Genomic DNA, 11,649 nt, shown 5'->3' on the forward strand with positions numbered 1-11,649 from the left:
TGTCCAGTCAGAGGCCAATATTCAATTTGTTGTGCATTTTAGGGATGAGGCCCGTAATGGAAACTAAAATGCTACATTAATTATAGGAAGTCTGCCATGGCTCCATATGCATAATGAATTCCAGCTCTACTAAGCAGCATAAGAAACGTCCATGATATTTACTATGCAATCTGCACAAACTACACAAAAAATAAAAGCAGTGTATTGTTTCCCCCTATGTACTGCAATGTGAAAATCCTTCATAATGACTGTGAAAGGGGATCGTGTTCCTTTGAGGAAACTATATAGCGTCTGGCAAACAATGAGTGACTTGTCATTGTATACAGTAAACTCCACAATTGTTTGGTATACATTAAAATGACATGACTGACTCAAACAATATACTGTGGGCTGAGCTAGCATTTTCTACAGTTTATGACAAAACAAAATATGTATCAGCCAATGCTTTTTATAAAGTCAGGAGTGATTTACTAGATATTCTAAATGTAGCGTTGCATTACATTGGCTAATTGTTATGATAGCTTGTTAGAAAACTGGAAAAAAAGTTGTTTAACTTTTTTTGCATAGCACTCGTCAGTGTTGGTAACTGATTAGTACATTAGCAGTGGAAATAATCCCGCACTGGGAAGGTTATTTTACAGCGATTCTGCTTGCAATTTGCATCGTAATGAAATTGTGACATTAAATGTGGAGTTTATAATGAAATGTTAGATGAAAATATAATAAAGTAGTAAGTGAAGAAAGATAAATCATGTGTAACTTCTCTAGAATCTTCAATTTCACATAGGTTCAAGTAGAATTTCTAGGCTGATGACTTGTAAATATCCACTATTAACCTTTCTCCTTTTCTTGCATCCTGATTTGTCTCTCCTTCTGGATTTCTTGTTATCATCTTAAGCATATTTTGGCCAAACCAGCACTCCTTATCTTCCCAGCAACCTATTTCTACTCTCTCCCTCCCCTCCCCCACTTTCAAAAGCATCAGCATCTGCCTCATCGCTGACTTTCACAGCTGCAGGGAAAGGCCCTGACAGAGGGGAGGAAGTCTTGGGATAATCTTTGATTTCTGCCTCTCCCTTAGTCTACACATCTTGGTGATCCAACACTGGTGTTCCAGCCCCATGGAGTGCTGCAGGGGAGGTCCACAGGGCTGGAGTGCCAGTGTGGGCTCCCCAGTGCTGTGGGGGAGCCCTGAGCCTTGGGGGAGGGCAAATCCAGGCAAGCTGGGGACCAGATCCAGCCCCCAGGCCTTAGGTTCCCCATCCCTGCGTTATATGTTGAATAGTCTCCCAGTTGTTGTGACAGCATGTGGTGTGGATCACAGTTGCAAATGTTAAATTGAGGGCAGGCTGGTAAAAACAGGGCAGAAGTGCCCCCAAACTGGTGTCTTATTCATAAATTTCATCAAGTCAGTAACAGAAGAGACACTCCCCTCTGTATCACCATATTGCTTGACAACAAGCTGAAAGTACAGTGCCCCTGGCATTCCAGCCCCATCACCACTTAGATGTTTGGTCTTTATGGTGAGTGGTTACTGAAAACCAGATTCATTATTTCTAAGCTTCTTCTAATCCCAAATGATCCATGAGTAACTACAAACTAAATGTTTATCAATATAACTAGGGGGCAGCACCCGCTGCTCTCTACGTTCACCAGTCCCCCTTTCTCTGGGGGTAGGCAGCCCCTGCTCCCCCCACCTCAGCCGCCAGGCAGGGCCAAGGCTGCATCAGCACTGGCTTTACCCTCCCCCCGCCAGCTTTGCCAGCTCCAGCTCTCCCCACTTCCCCCCACCAGCCTTTTAGCCAGGCTGAGGCCACACCAGACCTGGCTCTTCCCCCTTAACTCCCCCAGCCTTAGCAGCCCTGGCTCTCTACCCCATCTGCCATGAGATGGGGGGGTGCCAAGGTCAAGCCAGCCCCAGCTCTACCCTGTTCCCCATGACCTCGGCAGCCCCAGCTCTCCCCATGGCCGCCAAAGGGGGAGGCCCAGCTCTCTCCCTCCAGATGCTGGCAGTTGGGCCGGGTCGAGGCCTTGCCATAGCAGGCACCGCTGGAGGCCGTGCAGCTCTCGCTTCCCCTCACCCGAGCATGGGAGAGGGGGAAGCCTTGTGGCTTATGGCTCCCCAGAGCTTGGGGGAGAGGGAAGGCCACATGGCTGAGGGCAGAGGCAAGAGCAGCGGGACAGAGTGACGTATGATGTCACTCGGTCATCCGGCAAGAAAAGTGCTTTTTATACAGAGAGAAAAGAAAAGAGAGTTATTGATCGATAAAAGGAATCACATACATGACAACTGATTTCAGAGTCTGCAGGTCAGGATACAAGAAGTGATATTAAATTTGCAAGCATGTAATACGTTTTGTCTGATTCACCCGTCAAATTGGTGGTGGTGGGGGGGGGGGGGGTAATTGGTACATTGGGCAATACTCCCCTGTGTTAGAAATCATGTCTAGAACTGTGGAGTAGGAATGAAGCAAAAGAAATGATGTCACAGCCTCCACTTCTATATCCTCAGCCCATGTGCATGGAAAGTCACTGGAAAAAAGATAGAGTCTTAGCTCACATGGCTTTACATGCCTTGCTGAATCATAGAGCAGCCATTGCACAGTACCCTATGAAATATCTCCAGAAGGGGCTCCAATAGGCAAGCTTATTATCCTTAATGGGCCATTAAGCAGGCTAGTAGCCTTCATGCAAATCTGTCGTCAGGCACCCCCCCCCCAAAAAAAAAACTATGTTTGAGAGACAAATACAGAGCCAATATTCATAACTTCCGCTACAGTGATGATACAGGGATTTAAACAGGATAATCATATTTAACAGATTCTAGCTTGTCCATTGAGATCTTACATGACATAATTTATACAAGAGTTAGCACAACTATAGTGACTGAACTTGTGATCTTTTCATGTTATCATAGACTCATAGAACTGTAATGGACCTTGCGAGGTCATTGAGTCCAGTCCCCTACCCTCATGGCAGGACCAAGCACCATCTAGATCATCCCTGATGTCTATCCAACTTGCTCTTGAATAGCGCCAGTGATGGAGATTCCACAACCTCCTAGGCAATTTATTCCAGTGGTTAGCCACCCCGAGAATTAGGAAGTTTTTCCTAATGTCCAACCTACACCTCCCTTGCTGCAATTTAAGGCCATTACTACTTGTCCAATCATCAGAGGCCAAGGAGAACACCCTTGTCGATACTTGAAAACAGCTATCGTGTACAATCTCCCCTCGTAGTCCTCTTTTTTCCAAACTAAACAAACTGAATTCTTTCAGTCGTCCCTCATAGGTCATGTTTTCTAAACCTTTAATCATTTTTGTTGCTCTTCTCTGGACCTTCTCCACAGGCTAAATTTAGCCTTCAGCATCTTTTGTGATATGGAGTCAATAGATAGATGGCTAGAGCTATCATGGGAGCGGGAATAGCAGTGCACACAAAAATGTTGTGCTATATCTCCCCCATGTGGATGCCAAAGGTGCAAACTTAAGGATCCTGAGTTTACACTAAGGCTACATCTAGACTACTTGGCTCCGTCGACGGAGCCATGTAAAGTAGTTTATTCGGCATAGTCAAAGAAGTGGGAATTTAAATAATCTCAGCTTCATTAAAATAAAAATGGCTGTGCCGACGATCAGCTAATCAGGCACAGCGCGGCAGTCTAGAAGCGGCGCGGTCGACAAGGGAAGCCTTTGTCGACCGCTCTGGTATGCCTCTTGAAACGCCCGTCGTTGCCTGCAGGGGGTGCGGGTGGGGGGGAGTGTTGTGTTCCAGCTCACGAGGAGGAAGAGCAGAAAGAGGGGGAGGAGGAGGAGGAGGCAGCCAGAATGGTGACCACCCGCACCCTTGTGTCCCAGGCATCCTCCGAGTCCAGGAAGGGATCATCAGGTGAGTGATCTTAGTTTTTCACACACACAGGGTGGGAGTGGTGGATGCTGAGGGGTTTGGTGTGATCGTCGCTCGGCCTTCTTGGCCTGGCCATTGTACTGCAGTCCATGCATGTGGCTGCACATACAGCGCCAGCCCGCGCCACGCAGACCCAGAAGGCAGCACCAGAGCACCCCTGGGCTCCTGCTCACAGGCTCTGGAGAGGCAACCCACACTTCTGATCCTTGGGGGGGAGGGGGAAACGCCCTCCCACCACCAGCCTCTCAGGCTCACTAGTCCAACAATATAAGGGTCCCATTGACCTATCCAAACTTTCTCCATACCTCACTTCAAGCGCCCCACTTGGGCTATGTCTACACTCGCAGCTTCTTCCGCAAGTACGGCCATTCTTGCGCAAGAATCAGTAGAGCATCCACACCGCCTGCCTGCTCTTGTGCAAGGAAATTTACAGTATGACGTGGCAAGAAAGGGCTTCTTGTGCAAGAGCTACGGTCTTTTTTAACAGGTGTAAGCCCTCTTGCACAGGGACTCTTGCGCAAGAGGGCAGTGTGGATGCTTGGCAGTGTGGACGTGTTCTTGCTCAAGCGTTCTTGCACAAGAACCCTTGTGCAAGATGTTCTTACGCAAGAAGCCGCTAGTATAGACATAGCCTTACAGCTCTGGCCAGTCAGAGCGGACCCAGACAAATCACCCTGATGACTCCACTCATTGAACCTGAGGCCATGCCGCCTTTGTGCTGCTCCTGTGGTCCACTTGCTCTTGCTAGCTGCCCTGCCGGCCACCCGCCAGTCTCTCCCGCTAGCCTCCCTATCGCTGCTCCTACTGGCTGCCTGCTGGTCACTCCCACCAGCTGCTGCTCCTACCAGCCACCCGCCAGTCACAATGCGTCTGGCACTAGACCAAACCAGTGACTTCAGTGCTTAGTGATTTCAACTCTTAGCTACCATCTAAGTTGGCCAAAAGATTTCAGCTTCTACTGGAATAACAAAGAGACTCCTTACAGAGTCTGCTTTAGGTCAATCCTTAGAACAGAGAGGAGTGGGCGGGGTAAGGAGACCAGTTGAACCAGTCTTACAGCTCACACCTGGTAGGCATGAAGCAGGCTGACTCAGGACTCTTCTTCCCTGCCCCCAACTCAGTTCACTCAACTCTGGAAGGGGGAGGCTTGTTTATCTGAGACCCCTTACAATGAAGGTGTCTCTCCTGCAAGCTCTGGTGTCATATTTTACAGTTCCTACATTTAGGGGTAGCATGGTTTGTGACCCCACAACAGCCAAATTAGTTACAATACACCACATTCCAGTCTTACAACTGATCCTCCATCAGCACTAGCTGAATTGGATTTACATAACCACACCCCAGATTCCTTCCCCATCCCAGCATGAGCTGTATTTACATACCAACAGTTAATTATCTTGCAAGGCTGAACAATTTCAGCTAGCTGCATTGCAAGCAGTCGTTCAGACCCTTGGCTGCATTGCAAGCAGTCATTCAGTCCCTGCTTACATTTGTATCCTTATGCTCCCATTATCTTCTGTAGGCTGGGTTCTACCTGGTTGGACTACCACTCCCAAAATCCACTGCAGTTGTCTCTCTTGGGGAGGGGAAGCTATGTCACATGGGAGTCCCTGGCTGTGGCGTGTCATTTGCAATGGAGTGCAGCCAAGGAGCTTGACCTGAGGAGGAGTATGGGACATGAGACAACCAAACAACCGCTTCTACAGCCGGTGCCTGAGTTGCGAATGGTCGAGTTACAACCATTCGCATTTACGAACAAAGCTCCCATGGAGCGGTCATAAAGGCGGTCCCCGAGTTACGAATGTGACCCGTGCTTATGAACAGCGTGGTCACTGTGTAACTCAATGGGGTCCAAGTTATGAACAGATCAAGTTACGGCCAAGTGTTTGGTCCATAACTCATTCATAACTCGGGGAGAGGCTTTACAAGGCACCATGACCACAATACCAAACCAAATTATTTTGGTTTTCATCTGGAATACTTTGCTTTGTGGCTGAAAACTGCACACTGAAGTTTAGGGTATTCAGTTTTCATGGCAAATAAAAAACATTCAGATACTTTTTGCAAAAAACTTTGTAAATCACGGAAAATCAGTTTTTCTATTGAAATACAGTTTAAATGAAAACCTTTCAACCACCATTAGTAATAATTCCTCCTTTCTTCCAACCTTTGTCTAAAATGCAAGCTCTTTGAGGCAGGGACAGGCTATTTGTATCTACAGCACACACCACAATAGGACCCTGATCTCAGTTGAAGGCCTTTAATTGCTACTGCACAGTACTACTAATGAATATAAGTACAATGCCACAGTTAGGGTAGCTAGAATATTAGTTCTGTTTTTAACACTGACATCATAGTAATCACAGGAACTAGCTTTCACTGGGCCTGATAGTACAAACTGGCAGTTTTACATCTTGCTACAGATATTTGTAGCTGCAGTTCACTACAGGTGTAAAAATGTGGTGTGTAAGCGGCACCTACAGAAACACAGTGCATTTTGAAAATCTCACTTATTTAATTCAGCTCCCATATTTTCAGCAATTCATAGTTTTGAAAGGAAATTGTTTAAAGGGAAACCACCCTTTTCCGCAGAGAAGCACTGAATAAAGCAATAATTCATCATGAGTAAATTCAGAAATGTATATATGAAAATTTATTTGGAATCATGATTTTATCTACTATTGATCAGAAAAACAAAATACAAAATAAGAATATACATTCTCTGCTCAGGGAGCGTACAACCTAGTTGGGATGCAAACAAAATAGGTCAGAAATGAACAATACCTGACATACTAACAGCCGGAGGAAGCATAAAGGATCTCACCAGCTGTGCTGTGAGGAAGGATTGGAAGGAGAACAAGGTTTCAGCTGAAAGGGATACCATGGAAGAAAGCACAAAGATGATGGTGGGAGGATGTTACATGGGGCCGAATCCTTTAGCTGCTCAGAGTGAAGCTTTCATGGAAACCAAAATGAGCTCTATACATGGTGCAGCCACAGGGCCAGTATCAGCAGCATACGCACGAAAGCCACAGAGAAGGAGACTGCAATGAAAAACTAACAAGTGACCAAGCCTTGCACAAGAAACATCCAGAGTGATCGAGTGCAAAGCCAGCAAAAATCCTCATTAACAATGATCAGGGGGGAGGGGAAATGGGTTGGTTTGCAAAGCTAAGTATGTCTAGTTTATCGAAGCATTAGTCAAGGGGGATGTGATAACATAAGAACGGCCATACTGGGTCACACTATTGGTCTGTCTAGCCCAGTGTCTTGTCTTCTGAGAGAGGCCAGTGTCTGATGCTTCAGAGCAAATGAACAGAACAGGGTAACTGTCAAGTGACTGATCTGATGTCAGTTCCTGATTTCGTCAGTTGGAGGTTTAAGGACACCCACAGCATGGGGTAAAATACAAATATTTAAAAAGTAAACATTAAAGTGGAATGGAAATGATGTAGTGCCACTCCTGGAGGCATGGGTGGGTGGCAGTAGTGTTGTTATGTTACCCAGGGTTTTCTAAACCTAAAGCTATAACTAATTTCTGTTTTCCAGGAGGTGTCAGGATATAAGACAATGGGGATGTAGCATGATCCTCTGATAAATATTTGGTACACACACACACACACAAGTGCTTTCACTCAAACATCCTTTTATATTGAGCCTAACGCACACATCAAAATCTAGCAATAGAACACCCCAAAACATTGTTAGGATAGGGATGATCTAGTCTAGTGCTTGGTCCTGCCGTGGGGGCAGGGGACTGGACTCGATGCCCTCTCAAGGTCCCTTCCAGTCCTAGTGTTCTGTGATTCTATAGTTACCCAAAGTCTGAGGGTGGAGTCAAGTGACAGCAGTGGCTCTCAGGTGGCCAGCCTTCTTTCATGTTGTGGAGAGGAGTATCAGTGTTTCCTGTGTCTCAGAAATCCAGGCTTCTCCACAGTACACTGTCTGATTGAACTCTTTTCTAGATAACCTAAAATGAAACTATGACCCATAATAACCCCTAATGTGCTGACTGTTTCCCTAGCTACAGCAAAGAATTCATAAACTTTACTTATCAGAAAAGCAACTTCTCAGTAAGAAACTTACAATCAGAGGCACGCAAACTCGAGATTAGCTATTCGTGTTAGTAATACTGCTGCTGCAGTGGTTTTTTTGTCTGCCTAGGGAAGACCAGGTTCTTTCTCGCTATGTGGTATTCTCATTTCCAGCTTATGGTGGCTGGCTGAGTACATAAGATGGTTGTAAAATATATCAAGTCCAAGTCATGTCAAGTCCAAGTTCTCTCATAACATTTACTGTGGCATACAAATCGAATATAAGTCAACAACGTGATAAATTTTTAAAAAAGGCTAATAGCTTTTTGGGGAGTATTAACAGAACTATCTACGTAAGACACAGGAAGTAATTTTTCCTCTCTATTTGGCACCAGTGAGGCTAAGTAGAGAAGAATACACTGCCCAATTGTGGGTGCCACACCTTAGGAAAAATGTGGACACACTAGAGAAATTCCAGAGGAGAGCAATAAAAATGATAAAATGTTTAGAACAGCTGCGCTAGGAGAAAAGATACAATCATTGGACATGATTAGTTCTGAGAAAACAAGACTGAGAGGGGACCTGGTAGTCTTCTAATTTTTTAAGGTCTGTTATAAAGAGAATAGTGATCAATAATTGAGATGTAAGGGGCTTAATCTGCAACAAGGGATATTTAGGTTAGTTTTTAGTAAAATATTCTCACTATAAAAGTAGCTAAGTAGTGGAATAGTCTTCAAGGAGATGCTGTGGAATCCCCATCACTGGATATTTTAAGAACAGGTTGGATAAATAGCTGTCAGGGATAGTCTAGAGTTACTTGGTCCTGCCTCAGCACAAGGGGCTGGACTCAACTTCTCTAGATCCTTTCCAGCCTTACATTGCTATGATTCTATGAATATGTGTAAATTATTTAAATTACAAAAGGGGAAGTTTAGGAGAAATAGCAGGAAAAACTTCACTGACAGTAAAAAGATACATCTAAACAACAACATTATTTCAAAATAACTTAGTCCGTGTCTACACAGCAGGCAATTATTTTGAAATAATGTCAGAATACTGTCAAGCTGGAGGACTTCTTACTCCGAATCCTGTAATCCTTGAGTAAGGAACCTGGGCTCTAAAAGGCTCAGTGTCATGCGCTTTTTATTGCAGTATAAACATACCCTGTGAGACTAGAAGGAGTGATTTTCAGCACCCTAAGTTCTATACCAAGAATACCTTGCATAAATGAGAGGAGCTCCTCTCCCGTTACACTCTGAGGGTCATAAGCTCCAGCACCTCAGGGCTACGTCTAGACTGGCATGATTTTCCGCAAATGCTTTTAATGGAAAAGGACTTTTGCCCGAACGGGAGCAGCATATTATTTCCGCAAGAAGCACTGATTTCTTACATGAGATCGTCAGTGTTCTTGCGGAAATTCAAGCGACCAGTGTAGACAGCTGGCAAGATTTTCCACAAAAGCAGCTGCTTTTGTGGAAAAACTTGCCAATCTAGACACAGCCCAGATGTTCTCAGCCACCTTGTATATAATTTAAGGCAGTGACAGTGACTAAGACATGTGAGAGACAAACTACTAAATGCTTTAGAGAGATCAAAACATACACTTGAAAATGAAATGGAGGGCAGAGCAACCTTCAGCAAAGTGTAATGTGTTTCCTATGAGAAGCTCTTCCGAGAATTTAGGCAGCTATGTTCTACCATAACTGAAGTTGTGGAGTGACTTTCTCCTATATGATTCAAACAGAAAACAATGAAGCAATCCAGTCTGTAGGTGACAAATGCATGGAGAACTGGAGTGAGATTCCCCCTCCTAAAGGAAGAGATACAACCTCTTAGCTAAGCAGTGGTGGCCAAGTGCTCTTGGCCACTTCTGAATTTAAGCCCCTCAAAGAAGCCAAGGATTCATTTAGCTCATGAAATTGAAAACCTAAATGACAAAAGGCACACAAAACTCCTGTTATCACAATCACATACTACCCTCACTATCTCCACCAATTGTTTCTGCTAACCTAATTGCATTCTTTACCATTCATCCTGCCAACCCTCATTCAAATCCCCATTTTGGCTAAACTCTGAGTTTCTTCTGAACTGCATAATTCTAGGTTGATGACATGGAGACATCATGCCTGGGCATCAGAGCATGATCTGCATCATGAAAACACTACAAGTCATATCACCTCTGTGTCCTCAAGCCGCTTCTCAGACAGGGGAACAAGATAAACTATGGGCAACAATGACTGAGAGGTGTGAACCATCCCATTCCTCACAGAGGGTATGTCTAAACTACATGGCTCCGTCGACAGAGCCATGTAGATTTGTTGTTTTGGCAAAGGCAAATGAAGCCACGATTTAAATGATCGCGGCTTCATTTACATTTACATGGCTGCCGCGCTGAGCCGACAAACAGCTGATCAGCTGTTTGTCGGCTCAGCACGGCAGCCATGTAAATGTAAATGAAGTCGCGATCATTTAAATCGCGGCTTCATTTGCCTTTGCCTACGTGTCTAATCTACATGCCTCTGACGACAGAGGCATGTAATCTAGACACAGCCAGAGAGTGGTTAACTCAGAGGACCAGTCATGATAAATGTCAACACTTTAAATTATTTCATTCCCCATGAAAGCATGTAAAAAAAAAGCAGAGAAAGGTTCACAGATTTCCTCAATCTCCTGTGAGCAATGCATCAGCTTGGTGCCACAAGCAGTTGGCATTTTTGGGAGAATGCCATCACTTTTCTCTCCTCCTGATCAAGAAGGAGCCAAGCTCAAGGAATCTGGCAGAGTGAAGCCCAGTGAGTATGCAGGATTATATTTTGAATATTTACACCATCTGCAAGGGGAACATGTCTTTTGGCAACTGATGTGACCTGATTTTATTTTGGAAGATTTTTGTTTCAAATTCACCCTGTGTTAGTGTGAAAAGAGAGTATAAAATATACAAAGGCTCATTGAAAGTTTAAGTTTTGTTTCTTTCTCTCCATTTAAAAGTTTCCACAATTTAAGCCCGGTTATAAGAGAGAGTTTTAGCACTACATGAATTGAGAAAGGAATGTTCAGCACTCTCTCAAAAAGGAATGAGTGTCCTTTTGTCTGCATGCAGAGTATACAAAGGATTTAAGGTCTGAGGCTAAGATGATGTGGAAGATCCAAACTGGAATATGCCTGACACAGAAAAGGAATTTACAGGTTGCTGAGGAAGCTCGCCTAAGTTGGTAATTGGAACCAGATGTGCTGTGGGCAGAAATGGTATTTAGGAATCATCCACCGAATGTATTGGCCATTCACTCCTTACTTTCTGGCCACACTCTTTACACCAGTATCAGATGAGAGAGAGAGAAAGATGTCACTATCTCTAGAGTTAAATGATCTTCCTACAGCCAGTTCAACTGGCTTTACAAGCGAGAATCCCCTGTCCTGTACACCCCAGGATCTTATTTTTAATTGCTCAATGGTGCAACCTCGATTGGCCACAGGTTCTAACATGTGTGAGAGACTCCATCTTCATCCAAGCAACCTCTGCAAGGATCAGAATGGAGGCATTTGACCAGCAGCTCCTGTTGCAGAGGAAAGCAGAAAAGAGACATATTCTAGAGCTCTGTGGGTAGCATTGTGTTCACACCTTAACCCCTTCCACATGATTTCTTTAAATACAGGTTTCTGTTTTATTTGGCATTCTAAAATGCTTAATTAAAAGATGGTTCAATAATAA

The sequence above is a fragment of the Pelodiscus sinensis genome, chromosome 1 (genome assembly GCF_052426305.1).
Source record: "Pelodiscus sinensis isolate ZL-2025 chromosome 1, ASM5242630v1, whole genome shotgun sequence".
NCBI classification, from domain to species: domain Eukaryota; kingdom Metazoa; phylum Chordata; order Testudines; family Trionychidae; genus Pelodiscus; species Pelodiscus sinensis.